A 25674-nucleotide genomic window follows, 5' to 3' on the forward strand; every position below is an offset into this window, starting at 1 on the left:
GATACCTAGTATTCTATGATTCAAGAGAGATTTTCTCCACTAATTATTTTTATTTAAATCCTCCTTGATATTATGCATCATGTTTTCTTTTATCTTAGACCATTATTTACCTTACACACATTTCATGCCTGTGGCGAATGCTAAACAACTGTGAATCCCTCTCCTTTCTCCTCCTCATAGACATTCATTCCATCTCTCTTACTGATGTTCTACCTCCTCAAGATACCTGATCTCTGTCCCTTTACTGATGCCTCATTGACTATGGAGAAAAAGGCAAGCAAAGAGGCTTTTTGAGGGTGGCACAAAAAGAAGAGTCCGAGTGAGAGATCTAAGAAATGCTGAGGAAGACTCAGGCCAGAGATGACAGGGTGCTGCTAAAAGCAAGCTGGCTCTGCGGGAAAGGTGAAGGCACTGACAGACTGATTAGCATACAGGGGAGAAACGCTGAAAGACAGAGAGGGTTATTGAGGAAAGTAAGTGTAAAATGAATAAAAAAGGGAGAGAAATCCCACCTCTGGTAAAATGAAAAATCCACAGTAAGAGAGAACAGAGCTGAAGGCAATTACTAGGGATACGGCTAGCTGCCTGGCATCTCATGTGCTGGAAACTAACGATGAACAATAGGAATGAGGCTAAATCCTGCTCACCTGACATTTGTGAGCAGTCCCTCTGATCTCAACCCAACAGAGGCTGGGGATTCCCGGGGAAGGGATCCTCTAGGCCTGTGAATGCAGGAGCCATTCCACGTCAGCTCAGTCCATCGCTTGTCAGTAGGACCTAGACTGCAGTTAGTTCTACCCCTCTGAGGTTGCTAAGTAGCATCTGTGGAGGTGACTCACTGAGAGTTAACACAGCTCTGAGCTATATTAATTGCCTGGCAGATTTCACTGTGGAAATATGGTAGGCAAGCATGAGGCGGTGCTGTGGAATTCCCAAAATTATCTAATCTGCCTCCACACAGCTCTGACCCTGCCTCCAAAACTCTGCCGGGCCCTGTGAAGCTAGAGTGGAGAGGCATCAGGGGGAACATCCTTCCAGCGAGGGGATGCTGCTGCTGTGGACTAGTGAGACCAAGGAAATTAATGTGAACAAAATACTGGAGTTACAGCTACGATGTTATCTCCCTACAGAGGAGAAGTAGGGGAAGCTGCTGGAATCAACGGGCCTGAACCAAACCCCAGTGACATCAATGGGAATTTTTGCACTGGCATCAAAGGGCTTTGGATAAGACCCAGTAAGATCTGCTGGAATTGGGAGGAACACACAGTTAACCCTACTTTGTCACCATTATCATGCATTGTCTCGTGTGCACCAGGGCTGCTAGGCTGGGCTCTGAACTTGATCAGATGGATAATCATGATTATAAGAACAGACTCCGCCTCTGTAAGTTGCTCTTGCTGGCAACTGACTACTTAAGGGGAAAATATTTCCCTTTTTTAAGAGGGAGAATTTTTTTTGCTCTATTAAAACATTCAACCCTATATGGATTTTATTGTACTATGTTATTAATTTTTATTATTATTATTAGCCATTAAACTATCCTGTTGCTGTGGGTATATGGAACAATAACTGATTCGTTTATTCCACAGGCTGTCTGGGGGTTTATAAATTTTTCACCACTGGAATAAACAGACAGGAATAAACTTACATTAGTTATTTAAAATAAAAGATTATTTGAACAGATTTGCCTTTTTTATCTGTGATGTCAGTCATTTTAGAAAATGGCTTTATTACATCATCCGATCAGACTCTCCAGTTATCATTTCAAATACAGATAGCACATCCTTCTACTTACCAACTTTAAGTAAGAAGGATTCCAGAGTACACATTTAGTTTATAAGACCTAAGCGCTCCAAGATCTACATACGCAGAATTAGAGATAACAAGATAGGATCTAGGCAAATACTCTGAGGTATGTTTTATAATTGTAAACCCTCATTCTGATTTCACACCGGTTTTACACGGCTTTATCTCCCCTGAGCCTGATCTTCCTTTCCCATCAGTAGCCTCTATAGAGTTGGTTTAAACTTACACCGGTATAGGTAGGATCAAAATTAGACCTATGCTCATTTATTTAGGGCTTGATTGATGGCCAGTTTAGCAGAGTCAGTTCAGTGGTTATTTTGAGGCACTTATACAGGCTTGCAGATTGCTAAAAGCAAATAGATTTTTTTTTTTTTGCCTGACTCCGGCTTTTTGCTCCCCCCCACCCCCGCCTTATTACTCTAAAAATACATGTACATTCAAAGAATAACAAAGTAGTACGGGATAGCCTTGGGGAAAAGACCCGTGCAACTGTAACCATAAGACTATCACACCAAAAATAATATAGTGGGTATTACATGTTTGTGCTGAAGATTAAAAATAGGATAAGGATTACATTGTCAGTGCTTTATACACAGTGTGAAATATGTTGATGTACTTTACTGTATTTCAGTATTGACTGACTGTTCCTCTTCTTCTCTAGTGGCTGAAATGGCTATAAATGAGAAAAAGCAGAAAGGCTCAAAGAAAAAAAAAATACTGAATATCTCTAAGTAGTGCAGGTTATCACAATGATTCATGCACTAATATTATCCATTGGGAAAAGAGCTATACAAATTGTATTACTCAGAGCAAGACCTTCCTAAATGATTGAGGCACAAATGGATCTTAAATAAACCACCATCTGCCAACCCTTCTCCCCGCTACATAGGGGGCATTCCAGGGTGGGCTGGGGGTGGGAGGTGGGGTATTTCAGGGGAGGCAGAACTGGGCCTGGGCCTGGGGCTGGTGAGCAATGCATTCCAGCAATCCTGGCTGCCAAAGCAACATCTTGGGAGTTATCCACTGCTGAAAGTTAGAGCAGCCTAGAGTCTGCTCTAACTTGTGTTTGGGCCTAGCAATCTCCAGGGTCAATTAGGGAGGAAAGGTGGCCGAAAACAGCCTAAACCCAACCATTTTACTTCCAGAAACTCCAAGCATTAAGCGCTGCTCTAGCATATCTGGGATCTGGCCATCAGTGTTTTCACATGACCATTCTGGTAAACAGAGAGCATAGGATTAAAACATCTTTTTTCAAGACATGATTGGGATCCTGTTACCCCAATTAGATTATGTAAAGTTCTGGAAGTTCAGTAATTTAATTGTTCAGTATTCAAGCTTTTTGGACAAAACTTTGAAAAAGTGAACCAACTGAAAAAAACAATAATTGTTTTACCTCCCTGACATTCCTCCCCCTCTTCCCACCACACACATTTTGGCGCAATTCCAGACCTGTTCTTGCAGTGACTACTCAGCCTGATCTTTGAAATGGTCTAGAAAAATACAAAAACCGTGACATTAAAAAGGGGGAGAAAATGATCAAACAGCTGTCAGTGTCTTATTAAATTGTGGAAGGGATGTTTAGGTGAGTAGAGATATGGGGATTGAATACCCATTTCTTAATGGTGTGAGATCTATATTATCTGCCTTTCATCCAAGACTTACTAATAAGTTAACACAGCTTCTGTTGAGGTATTGAGAATGAATTCTGTGGAGTTTTTAACCCAGGGTCTTCCTGGCGTAACAGTGCGTGTTCTACTATGCAAAGATGATTCCAGCTGTGTTCTGAGGTACAGCCCTGCAACTCCTACTGCAGGCCCATCAAGGGGCACAGAAATCTGAGCGTCAACTGGGCCTGCTATTGCTATCTCTACAAAGGAAGAGTCTGCAAAGGCTAGTCTGCAAAGACAACTGCCATCAAGTAAAACAGACTGCCTGCCTTCATTTACTGAATCCCTAGCTGTCAAGATTTCAGGCTTCTTGCTAAGGACTTTGAAAAATTCGGCTATATTACAAATGGACTGGGAAATCTGTTAAAAATTTGAGATCTATCTCCTTTCCACCATCTCAACAATTGAAACTCCCATTATCTTCACATCTGGAGCAAGATTCGGATCTCACAATACATTTAGGACACCACCATGTAGACAGAAGTAAACTGAGATGAGAATCTGGCCCCAACCCAAGCTTTCACTGGTTAATTTTCAGGGCAGACAGATCACTTCCCCCTCTGCTCATTGATAAAGCAACAGCTTCACATTTAGAGATAGTTAAATCATCTTGTAGAACAGCTTAAATCATGTGCTTGTGGTAGGATAATGAAATAGAAAAGTTATCCATCAAAATATCCTGAACAAATCATGAAGATGTAATCTCTTTCTGAATAGAAATACAGTGGAGCAGTGACAAATGTTGTGTTCTGTGTTACTGGGAGATAACATGATCACATTCCATGGGGTCTGAATGAGTTTCTACTTTTGATACGGTACATTAATGAGCATATCAAATAATAGAGACGGGGAATATATTGCATATCCCAATTTTAAAAGAATTAAGTGTTTTCAGTTTGGACAATAAAGCAAATGGATACTGAGGACATAAATTATCCTATTATAAGCACTTGACAGAATGTCCAGTACGAGCCATATGGAAAGATAATACACTCTGGCTAATGCAGCTCAGTATGAGCTGTAACTTCCAGTTGGTAAATGTTTCTAGTGCAAGAATATTGATAGGTTTGGAAACTGGATAATGGCACCTGCTAGGACTTGTGTTCAACGCCACTGGACTAGCTGAACGTCAGAAACTGGGGATAAGTGCAGAACAATGTGTAAAAAAATACACACAAAAATAGTGAGTCAGGCTGCAGAAAAACTAACATCATAACCAGCAAAACACTACAGAGACAAAGAGTGAAATTGATTTGTCAAAGAAAGGTCTGCTTCGTAAAAAATCTTACAACACTGTTAGGGATAAACTGCGCCTGATTTCCCAGGATAGCTATCAATTTGTCAGAAAGTCAGAGACATGAAAGAGTAACTTTCATCACGTTTATTGCAGTTGTGTTTTAGAAAACTGCACTGGTGTGTAGGATGCATTCATCTCATAGCAAAATCTTCAATCCCAAGGTGACAGCCAATATAGAAAATCCTTCTTAATCAACTCTATTCATCTGTTTCTCATCCACCTACACCTCTACTAGATGGCTGCATAGCAACACTATTTAACTACAATTTCTCTTTAAACATGAACATTTCCAGCTACGATAAGAGTTGTGCCTCTTTTTCCCAGTTCTACATTTCCTTCCCAGCCGCCTTCTAAAACTCTGCCCCTAGTATGTTCAGCCTCACCCCAGCACACACACACCTATGCATAGATCCAGATCAGACCATCTGGAAAATCATCTGTGTGGGGGGGTGGATTTCTGGAAAAATGGGCTAATTTTTTTGGTCATGGTGAGCTGAGGGTTGTTGGGGGAACTTGAGGCAAAGTGGCATTTCCCTGTCCCTCCAACTGCAGAGAAGCCCATAGTATGGCCCAGATTTTCTGTTGGACCAATCTCTGCTGCACACAGGAGAGGGAAGGGCATAGCAGAAGACAGTCAGTTAAATCTCTGATTCTCATGGATAATTTGCACCGAGGCAAGCCTAAAACGAGGGTTAGACAGCCAAGGGCTGTTAGTCACACCCATTGGCTACTGCCCTACGTGCCAGAGCACAGTCTTTAGCTAGATAAAAATGGAGAAGGAAAAAAGGTCAAATGCTACATTCTGAGGAAGCAGTGTGGTCTACTGGGCACTGGAGTCCAGAGACATGGGCTCTATTCCCAGCTCCATCCGCAACTTGCTGTCTGACCTGGTGCAAGTCAATTTGCCAGTCTTTTCCCTTCTCACCTTTTGTCTGGCCAGCCTACTTAGATTGCAAGCACTTCAGCACAGGGGCTATCTGTTGCTGTGTGTTTGTACAGCCCCTAGCACAATGAAGCCTCAGTCTCAGGTGGAGCATCTAATAATGATGGTTACTAATATTACCATGGAAGAACAGCAGACATATTCTTCCTTCCTTTGTACAGTGAACGGGAAAACAGGAGCAGCAACAAGACAAGACACTCTGCCCAATCCAGTCATTGGAATATAGGACTGAAAAATGGATGTCAATAAAATTGAGCAAGGAACAACACGAGATAAGCCTAATGTCTGTGTCATGGAAACACTGCTACATTACGTGCTGAGTGCATAGCACTGTTTGCTAAAATTACTTTGCAATGAGAATGGCTTTCATATCCCAATCATTGGATCACAAGTAAATGAAGCTATGTTGCCACTAGAGGCAACTGGGAAACTCAAAGAATGGGAAATGTTTATTACTGCTCTTTTTGCTCTGTTGGATGTTAAGCTATTGTTTCAGTGATAATGAGCAATGTGTTTTCTCTAGTTAACTCGTTGGAAATTAGGTTCCCTAGTTCCGTTAATATGTAAAAGTCTTGATCAAATGTGGCATCTCTTCCACGCTTCTTGGTGGCATTTATGTATTACGTTTCCTTTTATTAAGTTTCTTAATTAAATATATTGTATCAAGCACAGGCTCCCTTTAATAAATTATGTAGGTTTCCTAGTGATATTTACGGCATTATCCTGCTTCAGATCATCTTTTGGACCTCATTAGCATAACATGAACTGTATTGGGGGGTTAGTATCCAATTCATCTTTCCCTCTCCCTCTCAGGATAGGAGCTTTGACTCACCATTTTAAACCCTCCCCCCAAATTCACTGGCACAGTGGTTCTCAAATTGTGGGTTGCGAGCCCATTTTAATGGGGTTGCCAGTGCTGGCTCAGACTTGCTCGGGCCATGGGCCAAAGCCCGAGCCCCACCGCCCAGGGCTGCAGCCAAAGCCCAAGGGTTTGAACCCTGGGTGGCAGGGCTCAGGTTACAGGCCCTCTCCCTGGGGGCTGAAGCTTCACCCCCCCCGAGCTTTGACTTCACCCCCACCTGCCCGCAACCGGGACAGTAGGGCTCGGGCTTTGGCCCAGCCACTCAGGGCAGCTGGGCTCAGGCTTCGGTCCCCGCTCATGGGGTCATGTAATAATTGTTGTTGTCAGAAGTAGGTTGCAGTGCAATGAAGTATGAGAACCCCTGTACTAGCATGTACAAATGTCTAGGAATATTGTCCGAACATTCTCATCACCAAGGAGAGCAAATATAGGAACTGAATGAGATTCCAGGCCTTACATTTATCATTATTGGCTGCCCTACATGCTCAGTGTGAAGAGGAAATTAGATAATAATTCTCCCATGGTGTCATATAATGTGCAGCAAATGGATTGCCTCATATGCACTGCTCTTATGTAACTGCACAAGCACGCTAATGGGGCTATGGGATCCACCATCCTTGGGTTCTTCAAGGAAATCCCTGTCTCCTCTCCCAAGAGAGAAACACAGGGACATTTTTGTAAACATCAAAACAATGTTTAATCAAGACACAGGCAACCATCAACTTGGCCATTTCACTTGTATGTCATACCCCTTTCCCAACCCTTTGTTCTGCTCATCTTCTCTGAGTGAAGCTATTTTTTATTCAAATAAAATAATAGTAATTTCAAATGAAATATTCATCCAGCTCTATTGCAAGCATAGACTAGATGGATTAAATAAACAAATCCACAACTAGGGTGAGCTTTCTTTTCAAGCCCCCTTGGTTAATATACCCACATATCTGAACTTCTGAATTATGGGGTAGAGGGAAAACAAACTAGACCTGGACTTTGTATAACTTCCCCATTTAAAAGGCTAATGCTTCCTAAAATAGCTAAGGTTTTTTATAGATATGGCTGATTTTTTTTTTCCTGACTTGCCTTTCTTTCAATCTGCAAAGTATTTGAGGTCCGATTATCATAGAATATCAGGGTTGGAAGGGACCTCAGGAGGTCATCTCGTCCAACCCTGCTCAAAGCAGGACCAATCCCCAATTTTTGCCCCAGATCCCAAATGGTCCCCTCCAGGATTGAACTGACAACCCTGGGTTTAGCAGGCCAATGCTCAAACCACTGAGCTATCCCTCCCCTCAAATTAGACATGTTGCATCAATTTAGAATACTATAAGAAGTCCTTATGTGCAGATTTATCTTGTAGGCCTTAAGGACACCACAGGTACCACTAAGATCATCTTCCACTAGTAAGTATTTCTTAAAGTCTCTAAATATTTGTTTATACAATAGCCTTAATGGCTCTGTAGGAGCTGTTACAGTTTAGCAGGTAAATAGTATGCAGTTTTTAAAACAACTGCTAATTGATATTTATGTAAGCCCAATCAGGAATGGTTCTCTCTCTTGGGTCAACATGCATTTTTTAAAATTACCAGCACACTCTTTTTTTCATAAACCATTTTCTTCAACAACAAAAAATTTAAAAAGCCAAGAAAATTTGCACCAAAAAGCTGCTTTAAAAATCCCTTGATGGGGTGCAGATTCAGCCAGGGGCACATGCCAACAGATGCCAGACTCTGATTTCCAATTGCTGGATATTTAACAATACATTGCAAGGTACTGTATATGCTGTAATGTATTATAGGAGGGATCACTGCAACATTTGTTGCTTTGTGTTGCCTCATCTTGAAGATCAACAACATTTCATTGATGGGGACCAGTTGTAATGGCCTGAATCTGCGGCTCTTGGGGAGCTCGCCAGTGCATTGGGGATGAGATTGTGGCATTGAGTCATTGCACCAAGTAATGCAGAGCTGATCTGCCCAAGGAAGATCTCTGGGGGAGACTGTGCAGAGGAATAACACAAGGGGAGAGTGTAGGCTGTACCATCTTTTAGCAGCTGTTTCCAACTGTGCACACAGGTTGCCACCTAAGCCAGTACGGAAGGGAAACAAGTCATGGTCCTAACAGTACGTCTGTTGAGATGTGATTGTAGCATGGGCGCACAGACTCATAGGAGCTTTACTGTAGTTAGAGCGAGTAGTAACAGTAATGAAGACGCACTGGCATAGACCTTGGCATGGGATAGCAACCCAGGATCCGTGGCAGGCTTGTGTGAAGTAGCTAGTGCGTATTGAAACCGTTGCTGCTGTGTGTACACAGCTTCTGTGGCCTGCACTAGCTAGTTCAAAGCTAGCACACATACTCCTGCAGTCACACTTACTTTGTGGTGTACACGTACCTTAAGCACCTAACTGTTTAGTAGAGAGAGTAAAATATATTCTTTTTATACCTTCTTTACTCTGAAACTTATTACTCAACAGTTTTAGTTGCTTGCTTTGAACTGGGTTTGCCACATATTAGCCCAAGTAATGCAGTGAAATTAAGTCCTTTTGATTTAATTAAACTATTCCCAATTGTACCATGTTACACCACAGAATTACCATACATATTATTGTGCACGTGCACTGCACCTTTCAGTACCACTAAAAAAAAAATCACTGATATTAAACAAACACACAGAACTCTTACTATTAGGAGATGAATTTTGGTTTTTACAAGATCACACTGGAGGGACGCAGAAGGGTCAGACCCCAGAGGGAGTCTCTCACTAACTAGGGAGGTTGCTTCTTACATTTTATCCTTGATGGGTATACATCACTGGAGCTGCTCAAAACCTGACAGAATGATTTTCCATAGGAAAACTTTTCACCAGAATAAGGGAATTTTGATGAAATTTCATTATAAAAAAGTTGGGGGAGGGGGGAAGCTTTTCAATAAGGTCATAATGGAACAAAACCAGACTTAGTGGAACTTTTCTATTTTGAAGGGATTTTTTTATTACAAACTTTTAAAAAGTGGAAATTAGAATGAAATATTTTGATTGCATCAAAACAGAACATGTTGACTGATCCACACCGTTTTTTAAAAATATCGTTTCACCTGAAATCCAGAACAAAAACTAAATTTTGAAATGTCAGAATTTTCCACCTAACCATTATGCTGAGTTTTGACTAAATTAGCCCATCGCTGCAAAGATGCCGGGAAGGTTGATGGACTGTGTCTGACACACAACGTGGCAGGTGTACCAGGGAGCTTGGAAGGGATTTTACCACTCTGAGGCACAATCCCCCTCCGAGTTCATTAGTGGGTTTGGACCGGCCCCTACTCAGAGCTGTGCGTAAGGGTTTGCCTAGGTGGCTAGTTAGTGCACAGTAAGCTGGGGTGTAAACCTACAGTGTACGAGAGTGCCATGCATTAATTGGCTGTGTGGACCCTGCTACCACACAGTAAAATTTCCATTTCAAAGCAGAGTGGAGAAGTGCACGAGGGAACTTTTAGTGAATGGTGGTAGAGTCTACGTGGCTAGTTAGTGCATGGCACGCTGGAGCTTTACACCCCTGCTTGCAATACACTAACCAGCCTTCCAGATGACCCCTTGGGGGACCTAATTGTACCTTACTTATGCCAGGTTTACAGCATTATAAGTCCACTGATTCCAACAGACCTCCTGTGGATTTACACTGGTGTATATGAGAGGAGAAACAGGCCTTAAAACACATAGTATGTGGTCTGTATAATTAGAGCTGAACATTAAATATTGTACTGAAAAATGGTCCATAACCAGACATCCTATATGACGACACCCAGAGCTTTGAGACGTTAGGTCCAAATGCAGACCAAAATCATGGCCCATGTTTCAGTTAGGGATTTTCTCTGGTTTTGCAGTCTATTCCTCGTGTGCTGATCTTAAAACTGTACATGACCCAAAACAAAAGATGCATTAATAGATTAATTTGACTACAGGATTACAATGTGCTTCTTACATGCACCCTATTTAAAAAAAAAGATCTTTGCTGCCACTTTTGATATTAGGGGAGGCCTCTGTATTTTGTTTCTGATCCTGTGAAGGGGAAAATTGTGGGTAAGTTTGAGAAACTATGAACTTTGTAATTAAGTTAACCACCTAGAAAATCAGGAGCTCAGCTGTGTTAATCTCTTTTAATTGGGTTTTCTCATTAATTGGTTGTAAAGTGACTGCTATTATCAGCAGGCTCAATTTTACTGGAACTGTGCAGTTTTGATATTTGTGTGTCAAACCATTATGGTCTCCTGATTTATAGCACAAGCTTGTGGATCTCTTTGGGGGTGATAACGTTTTTTGGTAACATGAGGCTATAAAAGTTTACATATGTGTAAAGCCTAGCTCTGGAAAGGGAGCTGAACTTGGAGAGAATTCTCTCCAATAGCCCCTTTGGGCTGCGAGTGTGCTATCTTATGGTGTGTCACGAGCCCCTTCACGTGAGCTCAGTCCTACTGGGATTTCTCCATCTGACTGTAATACCTTTTGTAGCACTGCATTCTATGGAATGCTTGACACTGCTTTTTCAGGCACAGTCAAAAGTTGTAATAAAAAAGTTTGTCATTTAAAATGAAGTCCAAATCCACCTACGTACTCTACTGACAAAGAACAAAAGAGATTTAAAGTGACTTTTCAGCTAGCACCCCGCTAACTTGAAACTGGAACAGACAGTGTGCTGGCAATGGGGGATTTATTATTATTCATTGTTACTGTTTGTAGGTGTCGATGCTTACAGTGGGCAGGGCCCCAGTTTGGTACTGGGAGAGCCAGAACTTTTTTTAAAAATAATTCTGTGATTTGGGTGCATCTGGATACATCCAAAGCTGAATCCTGGCTCCAATTTGTCATTGCCTTAATGGGGCCAAAACATCACCCCCAGCTTTCCAAGCCGAAGGAACCCTTCCAAGTCTGCCAAGGACAAGGAGGGAGACAAGCTCCAGGGCAAACACCTGGATCTATTGAAGTCAATGGGAGCTTTTACAAGGATTTTATACCAGAGATACTGGGCCTGATGCTGATCTCTTGCGTGTACCAGTCTTACAGTGGTTTAATTCCATTGCCTTGCATTCAGAATTATTCTTGATTGCCCATGACGTTTGATCAGATTCAGGACTATTGGGTCAAATTTGACTGCCATTTACAATGATTTCAACAGAATTGTGCCCATCATCAGGGATGAATATCTATAAATTATATGTAATTCCTAGATATGAAATGAAATATACATTTAATTTGATGATTCTATCATCATGCTTTGCCTGAGGGAAATATGTGCTAATATATCTTCGATTCAATGATACTTGCTTATCTTTATATATAACAGGCTGTGTAACACTACTGGATTTCAGAAAGAAAAAAGACCTCGGATAAACAAGAACTGGAGTATTCAGGGAAGTGGCAGAAGAGTTCTTTATCTAACCTCTGGCATGCAATCAGTTGTTGAATAGCTTGGCTCACTGACATGTGGCTCAGCAAGCAGACATTGGGTTACCTGGACTTGTCTTGTATTCGTCCTCTATAAGCTCTCATGAAGCATCACCGACAAATATCACTAGCAATGTCTGAAAGCATTTGGAAAACTTCAGAGAGGTTACACATTAGTTCAGTCTAAAGCAAAAAATTCTAAAGCATGAGCTTATGGAACACTTTCTAACAGAAGCAAAGGAGAGGAAGCAGATATATTCATGTGATATCACCGTTTAATTTGTGCTTGGTTATTTCCAGGGAAGGCTATGGACTTTGTATGAGCAAAGTAGGAATGCGTATCATTAATTCTTCTCTCAGTGGGCTCCATACTGCAGAGCGGTTTTCCTTGGAGTCCCTGAATCATTCTATTTACCCTATGTTGTACCTTTTGCATCTCTGTAATACCATTTTTATAGGGTAAGGTTATCAGACTTGAGAAAATGATACTATATGGGACAAATAAAGCCACAGTGTATGTCTTTTCCTTGTGTTTAATACCTGCATTCATGTAGCCCAGATTTCTGTTCTATTATTTCTATGTATTGCAATGGAATCCTCAGCAATGGAATCCCCAATGGAATCCTCAGTTCAGGTGTGTGAATTTGGGGGGGAGCAGCTAAGTCAGTAAAAGAAAAATGTCACATACACACCCAGATGCATGGTCAAGCTGGTCTCATCTCATTGTTCATTCTATGAAGTTTGTCATTTGCCATCACAATGCATAGAAATAGTCTGTTAAAAGGCCCCTTTCATGTCCTGATCCTGGATAGGTCCTGCATTGGCTACTGCTTTACTTTTGTTAGGCAGCAGTGATTGTGCCTATCAGGTTAATTCAAGTATGGGACCTGGGTTTTTGCTTCTTATCTGGAATTGCCACTACTACGTGATCTGAAGTGGGTCACAACTGTGAGTGATGACCTCAGGGCAGACACCCTAAGCTGGTGGTGTGTTCTATAATTAGATTTCACCGAGCCAGTAACAAATGTGAACTGCTGGATCACTATACCAGCCTCAGACAGTCCCCTTAGACTCTCCAGTCTATCTTGTCACCCAGACAAACTGCACTTTGTGACAAAAGGCTCCTTCTGCCCTTTATCACAAAGGAAGTAAGCAATATATCCAGTATCAGAAGGAGTCTAAGCGAAAGATTAAATTTTTTCAGTCTTCAGTGACTTTGTTTTCAAATGTAAGCTAAGTGCTTGTCTACATTGTGTGTTTGTGTGCACCAGCTGCGTATTGCTCATTAGCTGTCATGTACACCTTGCTGGCATGCACTAAAAGTTTCTGGTGCACATTGACATACTCGCACTTCAAACAGTACTATGTCAGTGCACACGAGGGAGCTTTTAATGCTTGCCTTCAGGTCCACATGGAGAGTTAGCATGTGACACACTGGTGCACACTAGAATTTACACTGCAGTGCATTAATAGTGTAGGAAACTCCTAATTATAGTTTACAGAATTAAAGGTTGAAATCTCAATGAAATATTTCACCAAAGCCTTAGTTTTCTATGTGTCGATTAAGTGTTTAATCATGCAGATCACGGTATGCTAGAGACACTAATATTGAACACAAACCAATTCCCCAAGCACATCCTGATTGTCAATTTGCAAAAACAAAATTCAAAATTGCAGCTTTTTATATGGATTTGTGACAAGTAACAAATCTGAAATTTTGGAAATTTCCCAGAGACAGAAAACAGTTTCCAGGCCATTTCTAATTCGGTTCTCTTACAGACTTACTATACTCCTGGGGGTAAGAGACTTATGCCTGGGTCACAGAAAGAGAACCCACACTCAAAGGGCATGTGCCTTTTGGCAAAATAAAATCATGATGGTTTGTTGGTTTTCAATGTCAACAGGTTCAAAGTAGTTGGAAATATACCACTCTCTACTCTGAAATTATCACCCAGCTGTTAGAGAGAATGTTACACAGCATAGAATGATAAGTAAAACCTGTGTTAGAAAAAGTGATGAGCTCAAAAATTTAAATTTGTTTTTATTTCCATGGAGAAAGCTGGCAGATTGAGAAAGGCTACTGACTACTCAGTACAGATCAACTGAACATTCGCTTCACAATTCATTCCTGGGATAATGAACCTAAGCAGTAGGTGAGATGGTAGAAATTGAAGAGATCAAATGGCACTGAGCTATGTACTCAACAAGACAACATCAGAAATAGGAATAGCAGGCATGAGACCCAACACCTATTCACTCAGATGGAAGCTGGACCATCGAGTGGCAGTATCCTCCTCCTTTTGATTATTGTTGTTTATGTTCAGTATTAGTGTCTCTTAGCATACCTTGAACTGCATGATTAAACACTTAATCTATACACAGAAAATCTAAGGCTTTGGTGAAATAGAACTCGGCACTTTAAAGAAGAGTGATAAAGAACAAAACACCATTTTGGGTCATCGATGTAGAGTATATTACAGTACATTGCTGGGCTAGTTATTTTCAACTTCATTAGTTGCATTGAATGGCCTTCAAAGTTTAATTGGCATGTCGTAATAAATGCTTAGATTCTTCAATAAAGCAGCCATTATTTGAAATGTCAGATCTTCCTGCTCTTTAAGCACAGACTCTTCTAAGTAACAAGGGAGAAAAAATGCCTTTAAAAAGTAAATTTTCTTTAAAACTGTTATAGACAAGAGGATTTGTTCATCTGCCAGAACTTTGACTCAGTTTTATTATAATATTTTATTACTATTATATTTTAGCAAATCACTGACTTCAAGCCTCATTTTCTAATGGTGACAAATTGTCTGATACTTTTATTGCCTACAACAATAGTGTTACAACAAATGTCAAGTGGCTGAGACTCCAGCATTTTGCACATATTAATAATTATATAGTATTTAATTAATAGCTCCTTCATTTGACTCATGTGGGTCAGTCACTGGAACTTAATTTAAAAAAAAAAAAAAACCCAACAAGCTATGGGAGCATAGTGTAGGACAAAACCACCAACTGGATTCCCTGGCAGCTGTGCACACACAGATTAGTGCAAGAAAGATTTAGTCTAGGGATTAGAACACTGGACAGGAAGTCAGGACTCCTGGGTTCTGTTTGATTCCTGATTCTGTCACAGACTCATAGGTTAAGTGCCTTGCCCAAGGTTACACAGTCTGTGCCTCGAACCTGAGATTTTCTTCAACTTTCTGATTCACCAAAAGATTTTTTTTAAATAATTGTTTTCATAGGAACTGAAACTATTTTCCCTCTTCCCAATTTTTCAGCATTGCCAGCAAACCAATAAAATAAAATAATAATAATAATAATAATAATAATCTGTCATTCACACTGCTCTAACCACCAGTAACTTTTGCAAAGTCCTTGGTGATTTTAAATGAAAGGTAGTACTTAAAATGTAAACCTTTGGTTTTTTATTCAGAGGCCCAAATACAGGACCCTCCCATAAAGGCACGGAGGGCCTCTCCGTACTGAACCAGTGCTCTTTTACTGTGTAATGGCAGGGAGACGGAATGAGAGGTTGGCACAGAGGCCCTGAACCTGCTTTACGACATGGAACACTACCTCACAGGAGACCCCTGAGGAGCAGTGAACTATGATCGGCTGGGGAGTGATGAGTATGAGTGGGAGAACAAACAGGGAATTTGCTACCACAAAGGCTCCATCCACCTCCATTGGGGGTCTCAGACTTACTGCCAGTGGTGGGCTGTCTATGTATGCCACACATGCATTGCATGCCCTACACTTTACAAAACACATGGTCCAACTGGCAGCCCGTAGTTTGGATCTGGTGCACAGGACTATTCAGCCCAGCCCATGAATGTGCACTGCAAAACGCACTGGTATCCTCTGCACACCGTGACCTCTCCCACACCAGATGTCACCCCACATGGAGGACATCATTTTGTAGAGCCACACTATAAAGGTCGGCCCACCTAAGGCATGCAAGTGTAGAATTGAATCATCCATGCTAGAACGAAGTTACCACTATGAACTCTTCATCAGGATGGTAAGCTAAGGGCAAAATATGTGCACTAAAACGTGGTCAAATATCACGCCATGCCACGGCTTGCTACATAGCTGTTCTGCATCTTGAGGCAGAGTTCATTCTGCTCATGCTTACACTAGTGCAAATCAAGAATAACTCAATTGAACTCAAGTGTAAAGAGTTGTGAGATCAGAACTGGCCCCCCAAATGATACTTACATGCAAAGTCATGGTTAACAAAAAAAGCAAAACACACTTCTGAGCTCACTGTATGCATTTAAAATTAGAAATGAGTCCAACTTAAATTCCATTATCACAGTTCTGGGTTCATAAATAATTCCATATAACCATAATGGACAAATCCAGAATCCAATAATCCTGAATTCGAGAGTCCAAATCCAGATCTTAGCCCAAACTCTTCCAGATTCCGAGGGGGCTCAGATTTGGCCTACCTAGAAATAGGCTCAAACTGTGAACATGGATTTGGATCTGTGATTTTGTGCAGGCTAACAGTATCACTTGTGGTTCAGAATAAATGAATTTTTTTAAAAAAAATATCAGTGTTTACATACTCCTTTTTTCCGGTATCCTGGCTTAAACAGCTTTGTTTTTGTTTTTGTTTTTTTTTTTTTGGGGGGGGGGAGTCCTGCAGATTCAATGGCCCTGCTTTCATCATTGCATTACTCCAATATTTTAATGTAACTTCATTGGTGTCAATGCAATGAGTCCAATACATTATACAGTTTTTGTAGTTTACTGTACATGAGACATTCTTAGAATAATCTCAGAACATATAGTAAATGGTGTAAATGACCTCAGTTGAGTTGAGTTGATCTGGTTGGAAAAAGTAACATGTCAAGAACATATTGGGATGGGAATCTTCTCATTCAGTCTGGTTTAAATCAGGATTAACTCGGAGAAAGCCAATGGGATTACACCAAAGTAAATAAGAGCAGAATTGAGACCACTGGGCCAAACTCATTCCTGGTAGAAGACATCTCTAAATTACACAAAGTATGAGTTTGCTTCATTACACATGGTACAGCTACGCTCAATGGCTACAACTGCAAAGGTAAATCCTATATCTTCTCTCAAGGAAGTGAAACACGAAACTTCAGTACAGTCAATAGTTCTAGCTAGAAATATGGTACATGATCCCATTATAAATTAATGTTTATAATTCAATGAAGCAGGTATTCTGTTCTCTGGAGACCATTGTACAAATCCTATCTTCTACTGATATTTACTGACACCAGCTTACTTCAGAAAGGGCAATATTTTCCCTGTCAGTAATAACAATAGCAAAGCCTATGGTTTACCGTTCCATGTTAAGCGAGAATGGGGTGAGAGTCACACAGTTTGAATGCGAATGGAGGATGTGGGCTAAACCAACCCAAACTAATGAGAATTGTCCTTTCCAAGCATAAAAAATTTAGCAACACTGCCGTTTAAGTATCCATTTTATTAACCTTTATCAACTGCTGTGAAACCAGGATATGATGGGATTTTTGAACTTTGCTATCAGCAGCTAAAGAGTAATGCTGGTAGTGACTGCTGTTTTGCAAAATTATACTTCTTATACCCCAAAATTATTTTATTAAATTCATCCTCAACTGATTACAGAGTGACGCAGGGAGAAAGAGAGAGAGAGAGCATGGTCTAGGTTTGGGCAGACACAGGGCATAGTCAGGTGCATAGTCAGACACAGGGCATAGTCAGCTCTCCATCCTGTTCTCCAAACAGAAGCTGGGTAACATTTTTCAGCCAAAACTTTTTTCAAGCAAACAAGGCAAAAAACAAACAACAACAACAAACCCCACAAACAACTTCCCTCTCCTCAAAATGTTTTGCAAATTCATGTTGGTTTTGCTGGGTTGGTTGTTTTGGAGGGCAAAATACCAACAAATTCTGGGGGGCGGGGAGGGGGAAATCTAAATATTTAGTTTTGCCATTTTCAAAATGAAACATTTTGACTTTTCTTAAAACAACTTTGTTTCAAAGTTTCCTCTAGTTTTATATTTTCTAAGTGTTTAAAAATGGTTGAAATGGAAATAAAATGTTTCCGTTTCGTCACAGCCGTGTTTTGCTCAACCCAGGACACATATTGTTTTACTTTAAGATTGCCAGCAAACTGAAAAATCCATTATTTGCACAGCTCCACTCCTGACACTAGATCAGGGATGTCAAACTCTGTCAGCGGAAAGAACCCAATCCCTGTTTAAATTACAGTCAGTAGGGCAAGATACATGTAGAGCTTCTTACTCCACCAGTGACATCAAGAGGAGGTTTGCACAGAGAACAAGGGTAGAATATGGCCTGGATGCGGTAATTAATCTTTTAGTTTTCATGCCCATGGAGCTGTGAGGGGTGTAGCCAGGTCAAACCTGTTCCCTAGTGATTCCAACCTCACAGGGGACTACTGAAACAGGGGTGCAAGTTAAAGCTGACCTCAGAGCTACCCTAGCCTGCAGCAGCTCCACAGTAGCCCCCTACACCGCTAAATAGAGGAGGCATAAACATCAGTGGTAGGATCAGTGGGGTGTTGTGTTTTAAAATAAACTCTGATAAATCAGAGACTACAGGATGTTAAGGAGTGTTCCTTTAGGCTGGGCTAAACATCTGTCAGGTGCAATCCATCACTTAGATAAATTTTCCCCAAAATCTCCACCTCCCATTCTGACTATGGAAGCTCCTCTCTGCAGATTGAGGGGTTCCTGACAGGAAATTACCCTATCTCCTCCAAGGAGTAGTTATTATAATGGATCCCAGAGAAGCTGAGGGAGCAGGGGTTTTGGAAGCTAAATTGAGCTGAGAAGCAGGAAGGTCAGGAGAAAGCTGGCTCGTGGGATGTGGAAAAGAAACAAACCGAGCAGCTTGTTATAACTCAGCTTGGGCAGCAGGGACATCAAAGGTCTTTGCAGTTCGGCAACACAGGAGACCAAACAAACAGCAGCCAACAGGGCAGTGAAGGAGGCCAGCCGGCCACTGAGAGCATCCCCAATTGCCCTTCACTGTTTGTGGGAGAGCGCACGAGAAAACAAGATAACCCCTGAGCAATATTTGATTGTGGAGTTCTTTGTGAATGAAAAGCCCAGGATTGTTAGTTGATTTCCCAGAATGCATGGCATTTAACGTCCTTTGACTCCTCTGAGGAAGAGCACCATCCTGCCAGATGGATTCTGCACATATGTGCCAGACCATTTGCACCATCTGCTGTAAGGGTTTTGGTAAAGGAAAAGCGACCAAAGCCTCTCAGGGTTGAAATGCCACTTGGAAAGCGACAGTTTCACTGGGAAAACAGCACAGAAAAAGAAGTCAAGTAACCAAATGGCTGAGAGGCGATAAAGGAAGAAGCAGAAAAGGTCAGAGCTAGTATATCAAAGGCTTCGGAGAAGGGGACTAGGCTGATGCCATGGTGCAGTCCTGAGTCATTATAGTTCCCTTTCCAGCGAGCCCCAGCATTGTTGTGTAAGGAAGAAAGATACTGTGCAGTAGGAGTGTCAGGGACTAGTCCAAAGCAGTGGCACTCAAGGAAACAACTATGACCATAAAACCATTGAATAAGTAAACACAGAACAACTAATTCCTACCCCCTTCAGCTAAAAGCAGACGTCACCGGTTAGCGAGGTTTCCAGCAGACATTTAATCAAAACCATGGCAGCTGCTGATTCACATGGTCGTGTTCTTTTTAGTAAGTTTCTCTTAAAGAGAGACTTTAAAAATTCAGGCACAAATCATATATCCAAACACACATTTGCAATGTAGAGTCACGCCAACGTACAGGAGATTGAACTGGAAAATCAAACAATGCCCAATTTTGCAAGCGCTCCCCCACCCCGTCGGTAGAGCTCCCACTGCAGTCATTGGGAATTACATGATCCATATAAAGGGGACAAACGTTCTTATTTATATTAAGTGTCTACTGGATGTACTTGTTCCTTGAGCAGTACAGGTCCTTCCTGATGGAGTGAATGTCAGTGAACAATTAAGTAATTTCCCACACTCCTGTTGCAAAACAAAGAGCGGGGTCTCTGGGACCAGCCAAGCTGCACTCAACACAGAAGCCAGGCTGGGCAGTAAAGTTGACTCTAAGCTACCTTTGCATTCCCTTTCTCCTTAGCCGGATGGTTAAGAAAGAAAATAGTTTGTACCGTCAACAATACCATTTATCTTCAATAAAAATGTAGCTATTGTGTTTGCCACTGAAAGACTATTTGCCACGTAACAAAGGCCTCCGTTCAGAAAAGCTTCCCTATGACAGTTTAGGACAGTGGTCCATAGAATAAGGACTAGGATTGAGATCAGGGGCTGATCCTCATCTGATGTAAACTGTGACAGCTCCATTCAAGTCAATAGCATCTGTCCCCTGGATCCTATCCCCAGCTCTGCCATGGATTCATGGTATTATCTTAAGCAAGTAACATATTTCCTCAGTGCCTCATATTCCCTATCTGTAAAACGGGGACGATGATTTTAAAGCACGTTTGGGAAATGCTTTGAGATCTACAGATGAAATGTGCCAAGTGCTAGGCAATATTTTAATCATAATGATTCTCTCTAGAGAGTCAAGTACATTTCTGCTTCTTACAGGCATTTCTAGTAGTACCATATAACAGTGGTTCAAAAGAAAACTGCATCTAATATAAAAAAAGTGGCCAAGCAACATTTATATACATCCGGCAAGAAATTAGATACCATCAATGGTCAAAAAATTAAGCAAGTTAGTCTATCGTGTTCATTAAAGGAAACCGAACAGCATGACAGATTATGTGCAGAATTTATCTTCAGCACCATTCTGCATCTATTTGTATAGCTCTGCATAAATACAAGATAAAGAATACCTTGTAGTCAAGTCATGGACAGTATTTGACCATGTTACCCTACTGCATTATCATTTCACATCCTAGTTAGATTACAGTTATTTTAAAGTCAAATCATTGTCACATTATAAGTGCACGGCACAGCTCATGTGCTATGTGAACATTTATTTTCTGAGCTGAACTCCTTTCTGCTGGGTAATTGATAGGTTATGTTGTTCACTTCTTAATATATCTGAAAAAAGAAACATTTGTTGAGTGCCTCCTTGGATAGTCAGAGAAAATTGTCTGAGAAGACAGGGAGAAAATTATAATATTGTATTAAATGGATGGCCACTGAACTCCCTTTTTACACATCACTACAGCACACTCAAAAGTTGACAAGAACAGAGAAATAGTACAATGTGTTTGTTGTTTATGCAGAGATAGATATTTGATAGATGCCTGAAACATGTTAAAAAGGCAGACTGCCTCCGTGAATATCAATGTGTTCTGTGCAAGGTTCTATATCTTGCCATACCAGAGATGGTCAGTGCTTTAATATCCCTTGCAAAATCTGCCTCTCTTGTTTCTTGACTATTCATACTGATTAGTACAGCTAGCAGAAATGTATAAGCACTTCCCTGTCTTCATTTTCTCACTTATACGTCTTTATCTTTAATTTATACATATATTCAGACATATATAAAATGCAGATATGGATGTACATCCATAATTGCTCTTTTGTATTTATCTGTACATACCACATACTAAATGTAGAAAATAATATATTCATTTTTTTCTAAGTTGTTAAGTGGCCATCATAGATTAAAGCCTACGGCTGGTGTTTAGACTAAATCATCAAAAGCGGCTCTTTCTGGTCTTAAAATCCATGAATATTTTTGTTATAGATGTACCATAACCGGACACAGCACTGTGTATACACATTTGCACAGTTTTGATGCACATACACTCTCTTTCTACCAATAAGAAAGGAAATCTGTCCTGGCAGGGGCATCTCGCTATCACTTTCCAAAGACTGCGACATAGTAATTTGCTATACATCAGCCCAAATCCAGTCAGTCATGTCTAGATTTCTGCCATTAGGGTATTTCTCTCAGCTTTCCACATGCCCTCCTTCACATTGATTCAGTCACTCACATTTTGCTGTGACTGGGTGTTAGATGGTTTTGGTGCAGCTTTGACTGGCATTCAGTGGATAGCACCATATTAATCAGTGCTTTTATCAGCACTGCTGTCTTATAGATGGCTTTACTTCTAAAGACATTACTTCACATTTTCACTCTTCCCTACACCACTGCTGTTTTTACAGCAGACACTGCATGGTTTTTGTGAGAATGCAGTACCTCCTTCAGGATGAGAGAAAGAGAAAGCAAGCAAACATAACAGGAACTTCTAACTGGAAGGATGGGAGTCAGCCTGCAGCAATCAAAAGGCAAAATGCCCATCTAGCACTGCAGCTCATTGTCCCCCCCCCACCCCCCCCCACAGATATAACGGATCAAGTACCAGGAGAGCTTTCTGTGAAAACCTCCTATTGAAAGGTACAAATGAACGAGGAAGCCCAGTTTGGCCAGGCAGTCAGACAGCAGGCAGCTCTTAGCAAAAGAGAACCCAGTCACCACCTTTCTGAAGTTAGAAATTGGGTGACACACAGCCTGAGGAGCCCAGCTTCGGTCGTGTTAATTTTAAGGCAATTGTGAGACACCCAGCAGGATGTCAGAGACACAGGCTGAAATATGAGAGATTTTTGTGAGTCATGGGCATAAAGATGGTATCTGAAGACTTGAGAGCGGATAAGATCACCTAGAGAAAAGGGTGAAAGGTAGGAAAAAGACACTGGGCAGCAATGCAGCCTTCCATGGACCCTAAGAGAAAGTGGGAGAAGGATGAAGAAAGACCCATTAAATGAAAGTCTGAAGGAACAATCATAGATGACAGACACGTGAAAGCCCAAGGGACTATAGGCAATTGAGGAGAGAAATACGTTCTGAGGTGTAAAAAGCAGCTGAGAGGTCAAGGAGAACACAAAAGGTAACACCCTACCAGGAAGAGTTGGGGTGGTGATAAATTCAGTAATACTTGTGAGGCATTTGCATGAAATGGAAAAACTTAAATACACAGAGAGATACCCTGCCTGAAGTCTCTGATTTTGTATTTTAACATTAGGAAATTCATTCTGTGGTCAAAAAACTTGTAAAATGTGAGATTCAAAGGAAGTTTTTTTAGAAGGCGTTAAAATTTTAAATCAAGAGAACCTGTTTGTTTTTCACTGTGGATTGCAAACTCTTAGCTAAAGTGGTAGCAGTTGGGCAGTAAATTATACACACACAGAGAATTAATGGGTTTTGGTCAAATTAAGTTTGTGCAGGGAAAGTAGCTGCCAGACAACATTGGGAGATAATTTCATGTATCTGTAACACGTACTCATAGAAAACTGATCTGGTACAGAGAGACACTGAAAGTGAGTGGAATTGAGTGAATGTTTCCATTTGGTACTATACTCTTAGCAAACTTGTTTTTGTTTTAGATATCAGTCTAAAAATATTAGGGCCTGGTCTAGGACTGTAGATCATTCAGGCCAGATTCTTTGCTGTGGCTAAGATCCATTTGGCACAGCCAACAGGGTGCCATCTAGGCAATAGTTACAGCTCCCTGATTCCCTGCCCCTCTTGGCCCCAGCCCCGAGTTCTCTAACTACGGCCATTGGTAACAGTCCCAAAGGGATCATCCACAATCTGCAAATATCTAGAGATTAGTAACTTTCCTCCACGCTCCATCTGTGCGTGTAAAAAGAAAAGGGCCACACAAGGGATGGGCAAGAGGTTCAGTAAAGGGTCGACATGAAAATCAACTCAAATACTGAACGAGACTGCAGTCTTGGCCGATTTGGATAAATTCTTCCTTCTGACCCTCATGGACCGTCTTTAGATAAAATAAAAGCTCAGGGTGAAATCCTGGCCCCGTTGAAATCAATGCAAAATTCCTACTGGGTCTCTGTACATGCTGAAAGTTCAGCATATGTGTAAGTGCTTTGTTGGATCAGGGCCCTACCATACAACATGCCACATTCATCCAGCATGCCTGTAGAGGAGCTACACGTGGGATGTATTTGGTCCAGTATGTCAAGACTAAAACAACTTGGGAATTTTTCAACAAGCAAGTTTTTCTCCATTGAAAAATGCAGATTCGTCAAAACCAAAGCTTAGCAAAAAGTGGTGGGGTTCGACAAACTTCTTGACTCAGAAAACTGTCAAGAAATTTTTTTCAAAATTGTCAGATGTTTCATTTTGACATTTCTAAATGAAAAATTCTGGTTCAAAACAGCTGTTTCAAAAATTAAGCTAATTATACTAACAAAAGAGCAAAAAGGTTAAAATCAAAATAAAACATTTCCGAATTATTCAAGTGAAATGTTTTGATTGACTTGAAATGAAATACACACACACACACAAAAACCCACTTTTCTATTTGAGAGAGATTGACTTTTTGGCCTGATTTGAAATGGGAAAATATTTATTTCAGACAGGAAAACCATTTCTTCCCAAGCTCAACTTGAGACCAAAATGCTATTCCAACTTGCCGAACATAGTGATATAGTACTGATCAATAAGGATGAAACAGATCATCATCTTTGCTAGCAGGGGTTAATAATATATTAAGGTTAAGGGTGCTGTTTGAATATTTTCTTTTCCTTCAAGCATCACCAATAAGCATTCCAGCCTCCTTCTTCAAAGAGATTCATTGTATTAAATGCATTTGTTTGGCACAGTGAAGTGACTACATTAAGGAGGTGGAAACTGATTCTGCCAATGTCAGAGGAAGGAACATGTCTTTGCCTTCCTTTGAATGATATTACTGAGTGGCAAGACTCAGATAGATGATGTGTGCTTCAGATGAAGGATTTTCCTTTGGCCTGAATGAAAATAATTAAAAGTGTCATTGCTCTACTTCCATCACAGATCTTATCTATAAAACAAACATCTAGAACTATTCAGGCAATTCCAAACTCTGCACTGCAGTGAAACAGTTGATACATCTATGAAAAATTGAAGAAAAAAAAAAAAAAAGAAAAAGTCTGATTTTTGCACATGGAATTTTTCTTCTTACAGATTTTTAAAGAGAACATTTTCTCCAGGGAAGGGATGGAGGGAAACCCTGGTGTGGTGATGATGGGATCTTGTGCTTTTTTTTATTATTTAAGTAACACCTATTTCATCTGACAATTTATGAGTTTTAAAATGTTGAGACTTCAGTTGCTGGATTACTTTGATCCATATAGATTAAGCAGTAACAATAACTTGTATATAACTCCCCTTTCATCCTAGGTTCTCAAAGCACTTGATAACTTTGTGAACTTCACAGTGTTAATGGGAATAAGACTCCCACTGAAGTCACCTCCCATCTGCACTATTCCCTACCAGAACACCAACTGAATGAACTCCCTACACAGAGCCAGATAACCTTTTCCCTAGTCATGGCCACCCCTACCCATTCTCTGTCATGGCTGCCCCAGAGCTCATCTAATTTGAGCCTAGCTGTCTATGGCCCTTAAAAGTCATTTGAGCAGATGGGGCTTGCCAGAGCCCTGGAGTGCTCCCCATGCTAGGTTTCCTTCAGCCACACCCCCTCTACTGGGAGTTATGAGCAGCACAGAGGTGCTATCACCCTGTAACATCACTGCTGCACACAGCATTAATATCCTCTGCCCTTACACACTTAGGCAAATGCCTGAGAGAATAGCTGGACTTTACGGCATGAGAAACCTGGGACTTAAATATTGGTCTCACACCAATGAAAATCTGGTGTCACTTCAGTGAAGTGCATTGAATCTGAATCC

This window comes from Eretmochelys imbricata, chromosome 9 (genome assembly GCF_965152235.1).
Source record: "Eretmochelys imbricata isolate rEreImb1 chromosome 9, rEreImb1.hap1, whole genome shotgun sequence".
NCBI lineage: Eukaryota > Metazoa > Chordata > Testudines > Cheloniidae > Eretmochelys > Eretmochelys imbricata.